At 36.7% G+C, this 19,122-nt stretch overlaps 1 protein-coding gene across 14 annotated transcripts in view; it reads left to right on the top strand.

Moving 5' to 3' along the window:
- The first annotated feature begins 1,207 nt into the window (after positions 1 to 1,207).
- The window catches only part of CSNK1G1 (casein kinase 1 gamma 1), a 150,238-nt gene continuing 132,323 nt past the window's right edge, over positions 1,208 to 19,122 (top strand). For 11 of the 14 annotated variants that reach the window (XR_004137108.2, XR_838195.3, XR_010380806.1 and 8 more), the window contains exon 1: positions 1,210 to 1,442. The gene's annotated coding sequence lies outside the window, so the exon portion shown is untranslated. Of the gene's footprint in view, positions 1,443 to 19,122 lie in introns of all 14 variants that reach the window. The other 3 variants (XM_010993538.3, XR_004137109.2, XM_010993537.3) reach the window with 3 other exon arrangements.

The following is a 19,122-nucleotide window of genomic DNA, read 5'->3' as shown; positions in this document are numbered from 1 at the left end:
GTACAGGAAACCAACAGACCTGCTGTTTCTTTAAAGTTACCAAAGCTCATTTCCTCTGCCCCAGCTAGGTGGAAAACAGTTCAGTATTGGTGACTAAGTGGTGACCAAAAAAATTATGACCAAAGTTATTATGACCAATAGCCAGCAATTGCAAGTACATTCACTGCCATGGGCTAGATAACAAATTCATGAGCTACGATTAAACTTTACTGCTTTTAAGCAGACTTATTCAAGATAGGAAAGTTAAGCCAATATTTTTACTCATTTTTCTCTGAATGCCCAATTACATTTCTCTGAATATTTAATTGCCATAAAGATATAGGTAATTTTTCAGAAGAGAGGATTAATTAGTTTGTTGGCTTTTGCCCCAAGCAGTGGTTTTCCCAATGTTTTTCAAGCTCAGATCACCCCAACACAAGAATAAATGTCTCTTATTAACACTGTTCTGTCCACAGTATGGGAATGAAGGTTTATTCTGAGTGGAGGATTAAATGTCTTCCTCCTTCCCAAGTTTGATTACTGGCTTCCTCTGGCCTTTTCTCACTTTTTTCTTTTCTTTTAGGGAGTAATCATTATACTCTATATACAGTGAATCTTTGTTTTCCCCTTCCATTTAGCCAGGTTATTTCTAGATCATACACAAACATTTGCAGTCCTTTCAAAAGAAGATTAGTGAACGCAAAACTTTCTCATTATTCGGTTTCAGGGGCTGTCACAGGAGAGCGAAGTGCATGAAAAAGCTTTCATAACATTGGAGGTTTTTAAAAACCCAGTTGAAACACAACTGAAAATCCGCAAGAGGGAGATGCTTGCTAAACCGCCAAAAAGTAACTCCCACGAGGGACCACAGTCAGCCTTAGGAGAAACCAGTGGGTCCGCCTGGGATTCAGGGAGGAAGGGAACAGGAGTAAATAGTAACTGGGGGCTGGTAGGGGGAGTACAGTTGAAGAGAAATCAGGATGCACTTCGTGGCTTTGGCAGGGAAGCCCGTGCTCCACCCAAGACCAGGAGCAGAAGGTAAGAGCGTTTTGCCAAAGAGGAGCACACATCCCTCATACCTCTTGGTAGTCCCAGAAGAAATGGGGGTGGTTGTCTTTGAAGGCACTTCCGCTTAGCAACCCCACGCGGTTGCTAAGGAGGGGCGGTAGTGGGGATGACCCGGAAGTGGTGGTGTCCATTTCTTGCTGCCTGCTTTTAAGTTTGACCTATCGGGAGCGCTAGTGTGCTCTGCGCTGGGCTGAGGGTGGGGCCCGCGCTAGTGGTTCCGGCTGGGCTTCTGCCGCCCCTCTGCTCCTCGTCTTCCCCCTCCCCTCTCGCACCTCTCCTCCCTCCCATTCCTGGGAAAAAGAGAAGCCGCCGCTGCGGGTGGGTAGAGAAGCATCGGCGCCTCCGGGAGGGGACTGCGTCCGCCCCATCTGAGCTCCGGAGCACGGCACGACCAGGTACTTGCTCCGGCTTCGACGGGGTCCGGGAGGCTGGAGCCCGAGGGTGTGTGTGTCTGTAGGGGCGGGTGGGGGCCCCTTCTCCGGGTCGGGGAGGGGAGCGCGGAGATCCTGGGTGGGGCTCAGGCAGGCGTGTGTGACTGTGAAGGGTTGCGGGGGTGGAATCGGAGGGTTGGGGGACACCGTTGGGCGAGAGTTTCGGGTAGCCGAGTCGAGATTGCGGAGGAGGCGCCCCCTCGGATGCAGACGACTTCGGCCGGTGTGGACCGGGAGTTTGCCACCTGGAGGGCTCACTCTGAAAGGGGGAGCATCCTCCCGGGTCAAAAGGAGAGCATGGAGCTCGGCGAGGTGGCCGGGGCAATCCCATACTTCTGTTGCTTGCTTCCCCTGCTCACCCCGTTGGGACAGAGCCCGGCTTCTGGGGTTGTGGGTGTTGTGAGTCCGCTGGGCACCGTGGGGAGCCGCCCTTGGCAGAGCTAGGGCAGAAGAGTGGGTAAAAAGACCTCCCTCCTCCCAACTTCCGTGCGTTTCCCCCACTTCTTCCTTTACTGCTCTCTCGCTCCAGTGTCCTGCAGGAGCGGTTTTCCCCCCAACGCCCCTCAGTGGGCTGGTATCACAGCGTTAAGAGGGTCGAACTGGGTTGGTTGCCCCTAAATAATACTTCGAATGTTTGGAAAGTGCCAAAATTGCAATATTCAGCCAAATCTCCCAGCTTGATTTGAAATCTGGTGTAAATTATTTTAGAAAAGTGCACTTCTGAAAGGCACCAGACTATAGGCTAGTCCGGCGTAGCCTTTTTTGGTAAATATGCGCGTTTATAAAAAATAAACCTGGGGAACCGTATGGATATAGAGGTTTAGGCGAGACATGTTGAGGCAAGCCTTTTTCAACCTCTTTGTTACCTGCCAGTAAGCCTGCCCTAGTTTAAATGAAGCAGAGATCCTTTCATTTATATTTCAATCAGTGACTGAATTGTAGGTACTGTGTGTTTATAGATGTCTCAGAATAATTATGTGAACGTTCAGAGAGACAAAGATTCTCAGCTTTTGAGCCTGCCTCTTAATCTTTTAAGGAGATAATTGTGATCAAGTGGAAGTATTGGCTTTGAGGTTGAGTAAATCTCGGATTGAACCTGGACTGCCACAGGCTAGTTATTGACCTTGGGCAAGTCATGGAACCTACCAGAGTTTCAGTTTCTTAAGTAACATGAGTTAAAATTCTTATCTGTATTGTAAGGGGGATAATGTATTTAAATAATAGCCCACTTTAAATGGAAGCACCTTCCAATTGAAAGATGATTTATTATTACTGTTAGACATTCAAAGTAGCCCAGTTTAGTGGAATGAGGTTTGCGATAGGAACAGAACTGGGTAATATTCTGAAACATAAGTATACAACTGGCTTTCAGTGGCTTCTAGTAGCATGAAATCCAGTTGTCAGTAATTTCTTAAAACTCTTGAAAATAAAGCAGGATATGTTTGCATTAACTGAATGGCCAGTAATCTTTCAAAGGTTTTTCTCAGATTTGGATTGTATTGTATTGATGAGAAAAACATTTAAAAAGTAGTGTATGTAAATCTTAATTAACAATGCATGTCTCTGGAGAGAATTAAAACTGGGGCATAAAATAGAAAGTAGTTGTAATTTTAGAATTAAAATCAATAGAAGTAGCATGATTCAATTAGACTTAAAGTAGTAGCAAACACTTACAGAATTTATATATATATATAAAATTTGTAAAAGAAATGAAAATGGAATTTCTACCTTTAAATCATTATGATGGTAATATAGAAATATATGTCGGAAACATGAAGTCTTTATTCATTTGTAGGTATAAGATGATACTGTTCTATGTAACCTGCGTAACCTGTTCTATGTTAGATTGTCAGCTAATGTAGTTTGCTTTTTGATGTATTTTGTAGTTAGTAATTTTTAATTCATAAATGTACTTTATACTCAAAAGGTAAAAAATAACTTGCTTTAATAATACTTTTTTGTCTGTGTATGAAAGAAGAGTAGAAAATTTGTAATTCAGTATCCCTTTTTAGGGGTTACAGGTTTTGCATAATTTTGAGAGAAATTTTCAAATATATTTCTTTGTGTCTCTTTTAAAGAGTTTACCTTTTTGTTTTTTTTGATCACTCAACTATATTGCATGCTCTTTGAGGTAGAAATACTGTTTAAAATTTTATCCACCACTGAAGTTACATAATAGGCAGCAAATAAATAATGGTCAAATTGAAAAATGGATGGATATATTTAAAATAATTGATAAGGTATATTTATAGTATTTTTTAAAGAGTTGAAATTATGTTTTTGCTGCAGTTGTGGATTTTTGTAAGGTTATTCAACTTCCTAAATGACTTTTCTGATATTGTAAAGTCTTTACTGTATATGTATGTGTTAACTGTGTTTTCCTGGATCATTATTTTTCAACATCTTTGAATCTTAAAATTGAGACCATATTATCTTACTTTGTAAAGCCATCAGAAGCTCCCATTTTTCCCCCCGTCTTCTCATAAAACTTTAATAAACCATTTATTTTGGTATAAGAGATGAAATACTAGTTGTATAAAGATCTATCTGAAACGTGGGCAACAATAGAGACTGTTAGAGATGATACTTTTCTCAATGACCTTTTCCACTTAAACAAAGTATGTGACCATTCCATGGATCTTTGCAGTTGTTAGTTGTGGAATTTGCTTGTCAGGAAATCTAAAAATGACTAAACCTTCCTTTAATGTCTGTCTCTTGGATGATCTCAGAAAGCTTTAGGAAAGATTGAGAAGGTTTATTTACCCCTAGAATGTATAATGAACAGAGTACAGTTAATTTTGTTGGTGCTGCCAAATCAGGAGTGAGTTACTGTGCAAATGTTTAACAAATGCCAGGCAGTGCTTTGCTCAAACCAAATGAGTATTCTTCTAGAGCTTGTTTCTATTTTAAAGCCTATTTCTTTTTGGAGTTATGATTTGGTCTCTAACAAGGGTAAAGAATCATTGTATCCAGAAAAAAAGGCTGATATCAAAGATTTTAATATCACCAATCTTAATGGAAACTGCTTCAATGGCTTCAGATAAGTGTAAGTAGATTTTCGTGAAAGAACCTTTAGATTTTGTGGAATGATAGTTTCTTTCTCTTTAACATCTAACTTGTCTCTACTAATTTCTGCCTAATATAGAAACTTTGAGAAGCTGGGAGAAAAAAAAAAGGATGAATTACTTTAGAATTACCATTTTGTTTCATAGGTTACTTATTTGGAGAGCTAAATTGGATTTTGACATTATTGGGATTGTGTTCAAGATGGACTTGGAAAAAAAATTAGATGCCATCTGTTTCAGATTCCTATTCCCACACCCCTTCATGTTCTGTGCCTTTGAATTCATCAGATTTTTTTTTCAAAAATAAAAATCCTCAGTGGATTTAGGTTATATAATTTCAGCTATACCAGTGAACATGTAACTAAAAGAACTTGCGTTTAACATTGAGTTACATAGACAGATAACAGGCATTGGTTAAAAGTAATTGTTTCTTCAAAGTATCTGAACATTAGGTAGCTAAACCTTTCCTGTCAGTAATGCTTACCATTGTCTGCTTATTGGTGGAAGTTGCTTAAAAAAAAAGGATTATGGAGATACAGAGTAAACATTTTTTTCCTCTTATATTACAATCAGAAGAGAAGCTTCTGTGGATTTTTTTATTTAGTGATAAGTCCACTTAAATGTAACTTTCAATAGTGAGTTTTGCCTTACTTTATGCCAATTGCTATAGTTTTCATCTAAGTGGTACCTTACAGTTCACAGGGCACATACTTTTCACTTTTCAGTTTGGATCGTAATGAATCCTGAGGACAGGCGTTTGGACTTACTGAGCTGGAAAAGACTGTATCTTGTTCAGGTTACAGTAGTCGGGCACCTAGCATAGACCAGAAAGACCCAGGCATCTTTGAGAAACTATAAAGTAGAATTAGTGTGGTATCCCAGAAATGGCTTGAAGAGAGAGCCTTCTGGATAGAAGAGAGCCATGCTTTGTCTGCAGTAGGAATGTTCGGGTGATGTAGGAAGACAGATCGACTTCCTTTGTACTGCTGTAGTCTCTTCCTCACTCAGAAGCTCCAAGCGGGCAGTGTGGTAATGGCAGGGGCTGGGATGTCAGGGCTGGGAATTGTTCTTCAATAATTGCTCACCCATCACAATGGAGACATAGACATAGTGGGGAAAGGGATATTCTCTTGGATTTTGCCTTGGCCAGAGAAGCTGAGTGAACGGGTAGTCATTGCCCTTCCCATCAGAGAGAACTTGGTGCTGGGTAAGCCTGTCAGAATGCCACAGTTTGAGGTCTCTATCAAAATGCCACATAAAATTTCCAAGAGACGATAGCATTGGATGCACATTGATTTCTGTAGTTTACACATTCTAATTCTTAACCTAGAAAAAGGAGCACTGAGGATTTTTGGGCCTCTGAATGAAAGTACTATACATTACATCCATCTTGATGGGTTTATAAATGTACTTTAATTTATCTTTTGGTATTAATGAATGATGTGAAATGTTTTAAGTTGTGTGTGTGTGTGTGAGTGTCCGTGATGATCGCAAGATCTTGGTTCTTCAGGCTAAACTGCTAACCACAGATGTGGTCAAGCAGCTTCCCAGCTGGATTTCTTTTTCATCTCCTAGAGATCACTCTCTGAGCAGGGATATGACCAAGCTAGGAAAAAGGCAAGGTGATTAAAGTTAATTTCTTTTAATTTAAATTTATTGAAATGTTTATTCAAATTTGATTTTATTTAAGTAGTTTTTTCACTTTGCTATAATCTCTGTAGTTCAAAGTCACAGTATATACTCTTTGAGATTGTGGATGGCCAATTTTCTTTTTTTAATTAAGAGTTTATTTTTAACAGTTTTAGGTTTGCAGAAAAATTGAGCAGATAATTTCATATCTTTCCAAATCCACTTAATTCTCACCCACCTTACACCCCCCACCAGGTTCCCTTATTAACATCTTGCATTAATGTGGTACATTAGTTATAATTAATGACCCAGTATTACTGATACATTATTATTAACTGTAGTCCATAATCTTCATTAGGTTCACTTTTTGTGTTGTACAGTTCTGGTTTATAACAAATGTATGATAACATGTGTCCACCATTGCAGTTTCATATAGAATAGTTTTACCCCCCTAGAAATCCCCTGTGTTTTAACTATTCGTCCCTCCTCTCCTTTCCCCAGAATCCCTGACAACCACTGACCTTTTTACTACTCTATAGTTTTGTCTTTTCCAAAATGTCATATAGTTGGAATCATATAGTATGTAGCTTGTAAGACTGGTTTCTTTTACTTAGACACATGCATTTAAGATTCCTATGTGTCTTTTTGCGGCTTGATAACTCATTGCCTTTTACTGCTGAATAATTTTCTATTATATGGTTGTACTACAGTTTGTTTATCCCGTCATCTATTGTAGGACATCTTGGCTGCTTCCTTTTTTTTTTTTTTTTTGGCAATTACAAATTAAACTGCTATGAAGATGCATGTGCAGGGTTTTGTGTATACATAAGCTTTCAATTCCTTTAGGTAGATAAATATTATTGCTGGATTGTATGGTAAGACTGTGTTTAATTATGTAAGAAACTGTGAAACTGTCTTTCAAAGTGGTCACATTAGTGTGCATTCCCATCAGCAATGAATGAGTATTCCTGTTGCTCTCAGTCCTTGCTAGAATTTGATATGGTCAGTTTTTTTGTCCTTGAGCAATTCTAATAGGTCTTTTAGTTTGCAATTTCCTAATGGTATACAGTGTTGAACACCTTTTTTGTAAGCTTATTTGCCATCTTTTTATCTTTGGTGAGATGCCCGTTTAGATCTTTTGCCCATTATTAAATTGAGCTGTTTTCTTCTTGTTGAGTTTTAAATGTTCTTTGTATATTTTGGATACAAATCCTTTATCATCAGATACATTTTTTGCAAGTATTTTTTGTCCAATCTGTGGCTTGTCTCTTTATTTTCCTAGCAGTGTCTTTCATGATATGAAAGTTTTTAGTTTTAAATAAAATCCAACTTTACAAGTTTTTCTTTCATTGAGCTTGCTTTTTGGTGTTGTCTCTAAAAACTCATTGCCAAACCCAAGGCCACATAGATTTTTCTCCTATATTACCTTTGAGAATTTTTATAGTTTTGCATTTTACACTGGGTTCTAAGATCTATTTTGAGTTTGGGGGGAAGGTTTAAAGACTGTGTCTATATTCGTGTTATTGCACAAGGGTGTCCATTTGTTTTATTAAAATGTTTTCTATTCTAAAAATGTTAATGTATTTTTGTAAAAGACTTTTTTAGGGCAGTTTTAGATTCACAGCAAAGTTGAGAGGAACGGCCAGAGATTTCCAGTATACTCTCTGCCCCTACACATGCATAGCCTTCCCCGTTGTCAATATCCCCTATGGTGTAGTACATTTGTTACAATTGATTAATCTACATTGACACATCATAACCACCCAAAATAGTTTAATTTAGGGTTCATTCTTTGTACTGTACATACTGTAGGTTTGGAAAAATGTTACTATACATGTATAGTAAATGTATAGTAAAATGTATAGTAACATTTTTCCATCATTATAATATCATTTAGAGTATTTTCTAAATGGAGGTGCTGAGGATTGAACCCAGGACCTGATGCATGCTAAGCGTGTGCTCCACCACTGAACTATACCACCTCTCCATTTTGAGTATTTTCAATGCCCTGAAAATCATCTGTGCCCAACCATTTTATCCCTCTCTCCCACCCCAACCCCTGTTTTGTTTCATTTTGTTTTAAAAACTAAAATGAGTAAAGTAATGTGTGGGGATGGTTTTGAAAAGAGATTTTCTAACATTCTGAGATGTAATTAGAAACATTGTTCAAAGTCTTGCTTTTCCCTTTCAAAAAAGTTGATATTAGGTCATTTGGTGTTAATTGACCAGTGCTTTAATTCTTTGAGACATGTAATTGGGCATTAGAAGTGTCAGCTAGATGTGGCACTGTCCACATGACAGTTGCAGGTGGTAAAGGGGCTCGATGAGAGATCTAAATTGAGAATGTTTGAACGATCACTAAAGTTAAGGTGCTTTGCCACTTATTGTTGTGCAAGTTTCAGCTATACAGATTTCTTGGCTGCTCTCTCCAGTGCTTGTTTTTTTCCCATTACAGCTGTTGAAGACCATCCAGAAACTTGAGCTGGCAAAGTTTGAGTAGGAAGAGATACCATGGGCATTGCTGTAGTTGCCTGATATTTCTAATCCGATTCAAGAGTGGGTATAGCTATTCTAAAGAGAATAAAGTGCTATCCTGAGGCACTGTTTCTCAAGTAGCCTAAGTAGTAATTGTTGAATCCTTGAGTGTTGATTTTATAACTGGATCCTATCCTGGATTTCTAGGACACCTGTTTTCCAAAACGTTTTAACCTTAATTGGTATTTGATATCCAGATACTCTGGTCATCTAAGGTATGATGCAAAAAATGTTTAATAACTTTGTTTGATGTATTTTGCTTGCTTTCTCACCTAGTTAAATAAAAAGAAACGTGATGAACGATCTATTTGTGTGAAAGCACTTGGATTTTCCAGAGATAGATGCCATCCAAATCGATCAGTACATCAGCTCACTATGTCTTTAATGGGATCCATCTGGTTAATGCTTATGTTTCTTGAGTTTCTTAGAGTGTGGACTCATAAAGCTAGAAGGAAACATGGAAGTGGTCTAGTTAGATTTTCTTCTTTTACAGCTGAGATTCCTTAAGTGCAGAGAGGCTAAGAGACTTGATCAAGATACCTAATGAGTCATGCTGGAACCCAGGTTTCCTGACTTCTATTCCAGTTTTATTTCTGATACAATATACTACTTTGGGTTTTTTTGTTTGTTTTTTTAGTTAATGAAGAAATTATGATATTATAAAAAGTAAAATTTCCAGGAAATTTAAGTAGACTATTAAACTACTACAGTATTAGAATTCAGTATATTTAGTTGACGTCCTAGTTCATTTCTGAAGTGTTGAGTTATGTGCATTTCTTTCAGTACCAGATGTCACTGGATCTTTAGTTAAGAGCAGATTTGTTATTTTTCACATTCTAGCTAGAAATCAGCCAGTTCAAAAATAATGAAGATATTATAACTTATATTTAGCAAGCACACATTTGGCTGCATTAAAATGAATCTTAATGTATTTTTTTCTTTGCACAGTGGAGATAATCTGTTAATATTTCATGTCATAAAGCAACAATGGAACTCTGCTTTATGTGGTGGTATATTTATAAAACTAGAGTGGAGTGTTATGTAAAAACTGAAAGTACGGATTAATTTAATATGCATCTGGTGAATGCAGGGCTTGAAGGATGCACATCTGTTGAGAAAACAAATCATGGAGCTATTCAAAGCTTCAGCAGCTTTAAATATGTGTGCTTTGATTCTCTTTAACTGTTTTGAAACAGTCTTTAATGGATTTAGAAAAGGCCATTTGCTCTAAGGAAGCAACTATGAAGCCATTTATGATGCTATTCATCATTTTATTATTCTCCACAGCATTTTGATACATTAGTATTTTTCTTTCCAATTTATTGGGGAAGGAAGGAGTTTAATGACTCACAATAACAAAATGAGTTTGTTACAGAAATATATTTAAAAAAAAGAGAGAGAGGGAGGATAGGTTCCTGAATTAGATAGGCTAGAAATACTTAAAGCTCTGAATTCCAATTTGAGTCCACAGTGAGGAAATAACCACTGAGTTCCTACTGTGTATTATCACCGTACTAGTGCTGTCGTAATACAGAAATTAAAGCTGTATATATGATCGTTGATCAGTTTTGAGAATGAAACTTAAAATGAAAGATAGAGTGTAATACCATCTGATATGTAACTAAGTGCAAACTTGATGATATAATCTGGTAACACTATAGGAATTTAGAGGAGAGAAAATTCAGTGAGTGTTCATAATTCTGATGGGAAGGAGATTGAAGGTAAAGTAGTGGATCTCAGCTCTGGCTGCTTGTTAGAATCACTTAGGGAAACTTGTCCCAGGATCAGTTGAATCAGAATCTCAGGGGTGGGGCATCCATAGGTTTTAAAATCTTTCCCAGGATGATTGTGAAGTACAGGCAGTGTTGAGAAACCGCAGGCTTAAAGGATGGGTGTGATTTGGGTAGGGAAGAGCAGGGAGGGAGAATCGGGCACAGCCTATGAAACTAATCTAATCAAAGGCATGTGTACTGGTTAGGGAGTAGGGAGAAATAAGATTCAGGAAGCAGAAGGGGGTCATATTTTAAGCAGTACTTCCCAAAGTGTAGTTCCTCAACCTGCAGCATCAGCATACCTGGAAATTTGTAGCAAGGCAAATTCTGAGGCTCTGCTCCAGACTTACAGAATTGGAAACTGTAGGGGTTCCAACAATCTGTTTTAACAAGCAGTACAGCTGTTAATAGAGGATAGTGAAAACAGGCAGAGGAAATTAGATTTGATGTTGTAACTAGGAAGGACCATTGGAGGTTTTTTAAGCTGGGGAGTAACAGGATGTGTTTGTATGTATGCAGAGTAAATCTGACTATGATGTGCAGAATCCTTTGGATTATTGAAAAAAGAATGAAGGAATCCAGTTGAAGAGATTTAGATGTAACCTAGTGGATATAATCTAGCAGCAGTGAAAACACAGAATAGTAGTAATAGTGACTGTTGGTTGTCAAGTGTTTATGTAACCAGGAAGGAAGATTACCTCTGACTTTCACACCATTGGTAAGTGGGAGACACAGGATGTTAAACCCAGGCATCTCTGCCTCTGAAGCCTTTTGAAGAAACAGCTAATAGTAACTGGAGACCAAGAGATAAAGAAGACTCAGAAGTCAGTCGTAGGTGACAGATAGCAAGTGATTGTCAGAATGGAAATAGGGCTTATGGTAGGTTCCAGGGCAAGTCATTTCAAACTGTCTTGTAAAAGTGATTGTGAGAAATAACCTATGGAAATTTTTGTGTCGTGCTTTTTAGGTATAAAGTTCAAAATAACTTGTGGTAGCTGAGTTTCTGAGTTTTCTTTGGCCTTTTTACTCATGGTGACTACATTTGAAACCTCATCCAGCTTTAAAAAAATTTTTTTTTTCGATTTTAGAGTAAATAAGCCTGTGAATAAATTACGCCTGAGAAGCTTTCTATAATACCACACTTCCCTCTCTAGAGGAATACTTTGATTTAGAAAAAGGCAGGAGCATCTTATCTTGAGACACTTTAAGAAATATTTCAGTGTTATTTTGTTTTAGTTGGGAAATAATAGTAAATAAAAAGTAAAATAATTTATCATGTTTAGGTAATTGTTTTCATAAGATGTTATCAGTTCTATTCTAACACCTCCTTATTTATTGAGGTAAATTTCACGTAACATAAAATCAACCACTTTAAAGGCACAGATTGGTGGCATTTGGTACATTCACAGTGTTGTGAAGCCATAATCTTTATCTAGTTTCATAACATTTTCATCATCCCCAAAGGAATAATCCCATACCTGTTAAGCAGTTACTCCCCATTTCTCTCTCTCCACAGCCCCTGGTAAACACTAACCTGCTTTATATCTCTATAGATTTACCTATTTTGGATATTTCATATAAACGAAATCATATAATACGTAACCTTTTGTGTCTGCTTCTTTCACTTAGCATAACATTTTCTAGGTCCATTCATGCTGTAGCATGTATCAGCACTTCATTTCTTTTTATGGCTGATAGTCCATTGTATGTCTGTACCACATTTGTTTATTCATTCATCAGTTGATGGACATTTCTGATTGTTTTCACCTTTTGGTTATTGTGAATAGTGTTCCTATGAGCATTAATGTACAAGTTTTTGTTTGAACACCTGTTTTCAGTTCTTTAGGGTATGTACCTAGGAATAGAATTGTTCAGTCATACGGTAATCCTACATTTTACTTTTTGAGGAACCCCCATCTGTTTTCCAGTGACTGCACCATTTTACATTCTCACCAGTGATGTTCGAGGGTTCTAATTTCTCTACATCCTCACTGAAATTTGTTATTTATTTATTTTTTAATTATAGCCATCCTAGGGGGTGTAAGTGGTATCTCATTGTGATTTTGATTTGCATTTCCCTAATGGCTAATGATGTTAAGTATCTTTTCCTGTGCCTGTAGGCCGTTTGTGTATGTTTTTTGATGAAATGTCTTTTCAAATTCTTTGCCAATTTTTTTTTCATTTGTCTGGTCGGGGCAATTAGGTTTATTTACTTATTTTTATTAGAAGTACTGGGGATTGAACCCAGGACCTCATGCATGCTAAGCACATACTCTGCTGCTGAGCTAATTTTGAAATTAGGAAGTGTGAGAATTACACTCTGTTAAGGGTTCTAATTTCTCTACATCTTCACCAAAATGTTTTTGACGTGTGTGTCATCTTTTCTTCTCTCTGAAGAACTTCTTTTGGTATTTCCTGCAAGTCAGTCCTACTGACAACAAATTCCCTCTTTTTTCTTGTCTGAAATTCATTATTTCTCCTTCTCTATTGAAGGATAATTAAATTGCATACAGAACTCTAGGTTGGCTTTTTTTTTTTTTCTTTCATCACTAATTATTCCATCCTCTCCTTGCTTGTAGGGTTTGTTAAAAATAAATGCTGTCTCCAGCAATGGGCTTTTGGTCCTGGGCTTTTGCTTCTGGTAAGTTGGGCTTTTCGCTATCTTCCTCTGTCGACAGTTTTCTGAGCAGTGATTTACCCTGTGACCTCAATTCTTTGAGAGATCTAAGAAGAGTTTTTGCTTTTTAGTTTTCTTATTGTGGAGACAGGAACCATGACTTTTATACTCCTAACATGTCAGAGTAGCAGTGGTAATCTCTATAGAAACAGGCTTTCTTTTTCTGCAAAAATGGTCATTGGGATTTTTACAGGGATTGTGTTGAAGCTGTAGGTTGCTTTGAGTTGTATTCCTGTCGTAACAATATTAAGTCTTCCAGTCTTTGGACAGCAGGATATCTCTCCATTTATTTCTGTCTTCTTTATTTCTTTCAGTGATTTTTTTCCCCAGTTTTAGGTATTCAGTTCTTATACGTCCTTAGATAAATGTATTTCTTATTATTCTTTTTGATGCCATTATAAATGGAAATGTTTTCTTAATTTTATTTTCAGATTGTTCATTGTGTATAGGATTACAACTGATTTTTGTGCTGTATTTATTGACTAATAATTTTTGTGTGTATATTCTTTTGGTTTTCTGTATATAGGATTATGTCATCTGTGATACTTTTTTTTTTTAAATGGAGGTACTGGAGATTGAACCCAGGACCTCAGGCACGCTAAGCACTCTACCATGGAACTATTCCCTGTCCTCCCTTGTCATCTGTGAATGGAGATAATTTTATTCTTTTCTTTCCAATCTGGGTGGCTTTCCTTTCTTTCTCTTTTTTTGCCTAACTACTCTGGCTAGAACTTGCTGTACAGTGTTGAATGGAAGTGTCAGACAAGAGCATCATGGTGTTTTTTCCGTTCTCAAAGGGAAAGCTTTCAGTCTTTTTACCATTGAGTATGTTAACTGTGGGTTCTCAATAAAAATCCCTTTATTGTGATGAAGAATTTTTTTCTCTTGCTAGTTTGAATGTTTTTATCATGATGGTGTGTTAGATTTTGTCAAGCTTTTTTTTTTTCTTTTACATCAGTAGAGATGATCATATGGTTTTTCTCCTTCATTCTGTTAATGTGGTGTTATACTGATTGATCGTCATTGTTGACCCACCTGGGATAAATCTCAGTTTGTCATAATGTGTAATCCTTTTAAGATGCTGTTGGATTAGATTTGCTAGTACTTTGTTGAGGATTTTTGCATCTATATTTGTAAGAGGTATTGGTCTGTAATTTTCTTTTCTTGAATGTTTTGACCTGGTTTTGGTATTGAGATAATCCTGGCAACACACAATGAGTTAGGAAGTGTTCTATGCTCTTCTGGATTTTGAGAGAGTTTGAGAAGGATTGATAATTATTCTTTAAATGTTTTGTAGAATTTACCAGTGAAGCCGTGTGGTCCTGGGCTTTCCTTTGGGGGAAGTGTTTGATTATTAATTCGATCTCTTGTTGTAGTTCTGTTCAGATTTTCCATTTCTTCTGGAATCAGTTTTGGTACTTTGTGTGTTTGTAGGACCATGTCCATTTCATCTAGGTTGTGTGATTTTTTTGGTGTACAGTTATTCATTATATTCACTTATAATCATTTTTATTTTTAAGGTCTGTTGAATTGTCCCCATTTTCATCTCCGAATTTAGTAATTTGAGTCTTTCTTTTTTTCTTGGTTAGTTTAGCTAAAAGTTTTTCAATTTTGAACATCTTTTCAAAGAATCATCTTTTGGTCTCGTTGATTCTGTTGTTTTTAAAAATTCTGTTTTAGGGGGGAAGGTATAGCTCAATGGTAGAGTGCATGCCTAGCGTGCATGAGGTCCTAGGTTCAATCTCCAGTACCTCCATTAAAAACAAACAAACAAACAACAAACATAATTCCCCCTCCTCCCAAATTCTGTTTTGCCCCCACCCTAGTCTTTATTATTTCCTTCCTTCTGTTAGGAACAGCTTTGGATTTAGCTTGTTCTTCCTTTTCTAGTTCTTTAAGGTGCAAACTTAGGATATTGATTTGGAGTCTTTATTGTTTAATATAGGCATTTATACCTATAAGTTTACCTTTCAGCACTGCTTTTACTATATTCCATAAGTTTTGGTATGTTGTGTTTTTGTTTTAATTTGTTTAAAGGTATTTTCTAATTTCCCTTGTGATTTTTGTCTTTAAACCATTGGTTATTTAAGTGTATGCTATTCAATTTTTACATACTTATGAATTTTCCAGTTTTTCTCCTCTTAATATTTGGTTTCATTCTGTTATCATAAAAATACTTTATATGATTTCAGTCTTTTAAAATTTATTGAGACTTGTGGCCTAACATTATCCCTCCTGGGGAATATTCTATGTACACTTGAGTAAAGTATGTATTCTGCTTTTTGTTAAGTGGAGTGTTTGTATATGTCTGTTAGGTCTGGTTGGTTTATACTGTCATGCAAATACTCTATTTCCTTATTGATCAACTGTCTGCTTGTTCTTTCCATCATTGAAAGTGAAGTTTTGAACTCTCTGTTATTGTAGAAGTGTCAGTTTCTCTCTTCAATTCTGTCAGTGTTTCTGTGGTTACCAAGGGAAAAGGGGGAAGGAAGAATAGATAAGGAGTTTGGGATTAACAGATACAGATTACTACATGTAAAAGAGATAAACAACAAGGACCTACTGTATAACACAGGGAACTACATTCAGTTTCTTATAATAAGCCATAATGGAAAAGAAACTGAATATATATATATGTATGTATGTATATGTATATGTATAACTGAATTGCTTTGCTGTACACTGGAAACTAACATTGTAAATCAAATTCACTTCAATAAAAAATAAGAATAAAAATATTCTGTCAGTTTTTGCTTCATATGTTTGGTGGCTGTTATTAGGTTTGTTTATGTTTATAATTGCTTTGTCTTCTTGCTATATTGATTCTTTTACCATTGTAACAATTTCTCTTTTGTAATGCTTTTGTTTTAAACTCTGTTTTGTCTGATGTTAGTATAGCCTCCTTTGGTTACTCTCAGCATGGACTATCTTTTTTCATCCTTTTACTTTTAAGCTTTTGTATCTTTGACTATAAATTGAGTGTGTGTATAGAATTTACTTGGATTGTTTTTAACCCATTATACCAGTATCTGCTGTTTAATGGGAGAATTTAACCCATTTACATTTAAAGTAACTTATAGGGAAGGACTTACTTCTGCTATTTAGCTATTTGTGTTCTGTGTGTCTTACATCTTTTTTGTTTCCCAATTCCTTCATCTCTGCCTTCTTTTGTGATTACAGTCATCCCTCAGTATCTGCAGGTGATTGGTTCCAGGACACACTTTTGATACCAAAATCTGCAGGTGCTCTAGTCCCGTAATCAGAGCTCCAAATCTGTAATTCCTCATCTGCAGATTCAACCAACCACAAATTATAGTAGTACTGTATAAATTTATTGAAAAAAAATACATGTATAATTGGACGCGTGCTGTTCAAACCTGTGTTTAAGGGTCAACTGTGGTTGATTTTGAGTAGTGTACTGTTTTATTCTCTTCTTGTTTCTTTTTGTATATTGTACAGTTTTTTTCCTAGTGTTACTCTGGGAATTACAATTAACATCTCAATCTTATGACAATCAAGCTTGAACTAATACCAGCTTAGTTTTAGTAGTATACAAAAACTTTGCTCCCATGCTGCTCTACCCCTTGCCCTTACTTATGTTGTTATTGTCAGAAATTTTACCTTTATGTATTGTGTTCCTGTTGACATAGATACTTAGTTATAAACATATATTTACTGTTTTATGTTTTCTTATTTCAAGTCATATATATATAAACTGAAAAAGAGGAGTTACAAGTCATTAATGCAGTAATACTGGTTTGTATATGTACTTATGTAGCCATCTTTACTTGTTCTTTATTTCTTTGCATGACTTTGAATTATTGCCTAGTGTCCTTTCATTTCAGCCTAAAGAACTCTATAGTTTAAAGTTCTTAAAGAGTAGGTCTGCTGGTGACAGACACCCTCGGCTTTTCTTTATCTGGGAATGTCTTAGTTTTTCTTTTATTTTTGAAAAAAGATAATGCAGGATATAGAATTCTTTGTTGATAAACTGACTTTTAATCTTATGGAGGATACCTTGCACCTGATAAGTTGGTTCTCTCTTGCTGCTTTCAAGATTCTTTGTGTCTCATCAGATTGACTGTAATGTATCTTGGTGTTAATCCCTTTGAGTTCATCCTGCTTGGAGTTAGTTTAGCTGCTTGGATGTGTAGATTCATGTTTTTCATGCAGTTTGGGAATTTTACAGCCATTATTTCTTCAAATATAATTTCCATCTCTTTCCACTCCCTCTGAGACTCCCATTATGCATTATGGTGGTAAGCTGGCTGGTTGGTGTTCCACAGATTCCTCAGGGTCTGTTCATTTTTCTTCATCCTTTTCCTATTTCTTGGACTGGATAATCTTAATTGACTTATCTTCAGGTTTATTGATTCTTTCATTTTCCTGCTCAAATGTTTGGTTGAACCCATTTAGTTAATTTTTTATTTCAGTTACTAAACTACTTAGCTCCAGAATTTCCATTTGATTCCCTTTTATCATTTCTATTTCTTTATTGATACTCTCTACTTGGTGAGATACTATTTTCTTGGTTTCCTTTTAATTATTTGTGGAGTCCTTTGCCTGGGTTTCCTCAGAGACAGTTTCTGTATTTATTCCTTTTTTTTCCCTATGAATCTGAACTTTCTTGTTTCTTTGCATGCCACATAATCTTTTGTCGAAAACCACACATTTTGAATATTATTATGTATTGACGACTCTAGCCATCAGATTCCGCCCCTCCTCATGGTTTTTTGTTGCTGCTTGTTGTGGGATGTTATTAGTTTCATTGTTGTTTGTTTAATATCTTTTTAAAACTATTTTTATTATGTATGTATTCTTTGCCATGTGTGGTCATTGAAGCCTTTTTTCCATACCTTAGTCAACTAGTGTTTTGACTGTATTTCGTGAACACCCAGACACTAGAAATGTATAAAATAAAGAAAATTTAAAAAATGCTCCCCTACTTTTGGCTGGATGATTCTGTGTTTGGGTACTCCAGTGCTTAGTCAGGCTGTTTACAACCCTGCCTGAGCCTTCCTGTTTGCGTGGAGCCTAAACATCAGCGAGAGGTGGAAATCTTAGGGTCTTTTTAGACCTTTTTCTGTGCACGAGTTCAGCCTTCAGCGTATGTGTGGCATTCTAGATTCCTTGTTACATAGGAGAGTTTACAAAGCACATTTCTCTCCTTCCTCAATCTGTCCCTAGGCTTTTAGTTCTGTGTCTTACCTTCCCTTTTTTCCCCTCCTCTAGGCTGCTCGCCCTAGGAATGCTCCAAGTCAGACAAAACAAAGACACATTCTTGTGCTAGCTTTTGAGGAAGCTGCCAGTCAAGTCATAACATTCAGCCACAATTCTTTGAGAGTAAAGTTCATATTGCTCCCTTGGCACTGTCAGCCTGCATCAGTAGTGTAACTGCCATCCTCACTGTCCCTGCTGAGCTGGGGAGTGGAGAATGGTAGGTAGGCAATTAAAAACCCCACAGCACTTTCGTACTCAGTGTAGCCATTTCTTTCTTTACTAAGCCTTCCCTTGGTTGTTGTAATTTTTATTAGATTCTACTAAAGTTGATTCTGACTATTTTTTTCCAGCGTGTGTGTGTGTGTGTGTGTGTGTGTGTGTGTTGTGTGTAGTGTATGGAGCCCTGGAGTTCCCTATTTGTCAATTTTGGTGATATACTTCCTGCTGCCCTCCTTTTTCTCCTTTTGTTTTCAGACTGAATCTTCTCAAAGCATGTAACTTAATTTCTTACAATATTTTTTCAAGAACTACAGCATATTTATAAAGAGTCACATATAGTTGAAAGTCTAAAAGTGAACACTGTACTCATCACTCTAGTAAGGAAATAGAACATTACTGGTATCTTAGAAGGCTCTTTGTGCCCCTTCCTTTTTCTGACCTAGGAGGAATCATTATGCTGAACTTTGTGTTAATTAGATAAGCAAATAAGTAGGAAAATGTTATCCATAGCTAGGAGAAAAATCAGT

Source organism: Camelus dromedarius, chromosome 5 (assembly GCF_036321535.1).
Source record: "Camelus dromedarius isolate mCamDro1 chromosome 5, mCamDro1.pat, whole genome shotgun sequence".
Taxonomy (NCBI): domain Eukaryota; kingdom Metazoa; phylum Chordata; class Mammalia; order Artiodactyla; family Camelidae; genus Camelus; species Camelus dromedarius.
The sequence above is the reverse complement of the archived record's forward strand: the minus strand, read 5'-3'. Positions and strand labels throughout refer to the sequence as shown.